This window comes from Anneissia japonica, unplaced genomic scaffold, assembly GCF_011630105.1.
Source record: "Anneissia japonica isolate Jap-2015-1 unplaced genomic scaffold, ASM1163010v1 scaffold1786_len174244_cov121, whole genome shotgun sequence".
Lineage (NCBI taxonomy): Eukaryota > Metazoa > Echinodermata > Crinoidea > Comatulida > Comatulidae > Anneissia > Anneissia japonica.
The window spans coordinates 16,396-18,863 of record NW_022732870.1 but is presented as its reverse complement, the minus strand read 5'-3'; positions in this window follow the sequence as shown (position 1 = coordinate 18,863).

Here is a 2,468-nt window from a genome sequence, read left to right as displayed (position 1 = left end):
ATAAAATAAAACGGAACAGTAGAGAAAATCCGATCAGAATGACAAAATAAACTAACCATCCACTGGAAGGAATCCCAATATCTGCAGACGGATCCGTTTCGGCCTTCCAGGCCTCATCAGTGCAGCTAGGGTATAGACCCAAACGAAACGTTCGCTTAGGTATGGCCCAAACTAGTCCACGACCACTAATGATTACAGAGCCAAACCAAGGCAATATATATACACAGCCCAGGTGTGAATGCAAATACTGGAATACAAGCTATGTGGCTCGTTTCCAGTAGATACAGAGAATATTTTGTCATCCTTTTATATATATTATTATTATTTTTATTATTATTATGATTATTATGATTATTATTATTATTTCAAATGGTTTGAAATAGTATAATGTGATAAATATGTGTTATGTATGTGAAATGTCCTGAAAAGTTACCGGTAAACAAATACTAGTTTATTTAACAACAATCTCATTAGAGCTTTCTATTAGATGGATGTAGCATGAATAGAGTAATATGTTTTAATGTGGATTATAACCCTATATGAAATACACAAACAACAAAGAAAAAGAAATTACAATTGTTAAGGGTAAAAATTGACAAAATTGGTTTACGAAATAACACGCTGTAGGCCTAAACACTGATATTCACTCATTCATAAAGGGGAGAAAATTCTGGTTTATTGCTCAAAAGGTGTTTGCGTCGTCGGTTTCCACTCGGAAGCCGCTCAAAAACCTCGCGTTGCGTCAATTTGCGTTGGTACGTTGCGTCTGCGTCGATGCGTTACGTTCTAGTGGGAACCAAGCTTACATTTTTCTACGTTTGCATATTTATCAGCTATTGAAACGCGGAATAGAAATATATCTGAACACTATGAACCCCACCCATAAAAAGGAAAGGGGACACTTCTTGACTGGAACAATTGTTATTTAGCACATATTCAACCCTTTATTAAGTCAATAAAACATTTGCTTGATGATCGCAATCCTTTGTTTTCTTTTTAAAGATATTTGTATAGTAACGCAATAACTGAGCTTCAACAAGGTGTCTTTAATGACTTGGAAAAACTTGAAATTTTGTAAGTAACATTTCACAAGCTATGAAATATATCATTTCTGTTACCACTTAAAGTAAGTCGTGAAGCATTTCGCATTTCAATTTGTATTGATATTTCTTTGTTTGCTTTCATTATTCATCAGATATTTACATCTTTGCAGACAGAAAGTCATGTAAATATGTTGAACATTTAATGTTAATAGGCTATGAAAATGTATAAATAAAAATTAAATACATAAAAACCAATATTAAACCAGGCTCCGGAGGGAGAAAACAATTTTTGGTATAGACACAAAAAGCATATTTGAAGAAAGATTTCAGAACGGTTAATATGATAGACTTATATATTTTTTTAATATTTAAGAACTAGGGGACAAGGTCCCTTAGTTTTTTAAATATTCTTTATTTTTTTTAAATATTCAACCACTTGTATTTCTTTGAATGTTTTCGATGTTTTCGTCAAATATGCTTTTTACCAGGAGGCTGGCTTTGAAAAAAAACGGATAGATTTACGCATAGCAAGACGGATTATTGTACTTCGTTACCTTTTGTTTTCAACTTATTCAATACAACTCATTTTAATACAATATAAGAAAATGCAAGAACGGAAAATGTATAAAAAAAATAATCTTTAAATATTGGAATTTTCTATACATATAAGGTAAGGTAATAATTTAAGGTAAAGTATATAAGGATGTTTTTTGAAAGATAATGGTAACGCGATTTTGGTATATCGTGTCTGATTATAATGATTATAATTTATATATATTAGCAATTCATTTATTAATTATTTATAATTTGGTTATTCACATGTATCGATGAAGTAGCTTCAACTTTGTAACTTAAATTTTCTTATAATTGTATTTAAGGAGAGCTTGCTTAAAGGCACTTGCATTTATTTTTCCATGCCACACATGAGAGTGCCAACTTCAGTGTCCTGTACGAACAGTCCTAAAATGACCACGCCCCTTGTCCAGGCTAGAAAATTATGAACATATTGCAAAAAAAGTTGTTCTTTTATAAAACAACACATAATGAGCAAATCAAATATAAGAAATCTCACCTTAATCACAAGTCCCATTCATATGGAAATTAGCCTAAATATAAAAAAATAAGAGCCAGGCCCTATTTTTTTTTAATTGGAAGCACTACTTTAACAGTAGGTTAGACAATCTGAACATTCCAAACAAGGGTTTTTTAAAACATGATGGGGGGATACAATCTTAGTAATCACATTGTTGTCACATGTCCTTTTTATATGCAAATGTATCCTAATTTACGAAAGCTTTCCAAAGCGTGTTCAATTTACTATCATCCCAAAACACACACATTTCATAACATTATAATTATTTCATATCATAGGGGGCGGCACAGTTTGAATGTTGTGTGGGCCCGGTAAGCACATTTGCGAACGAA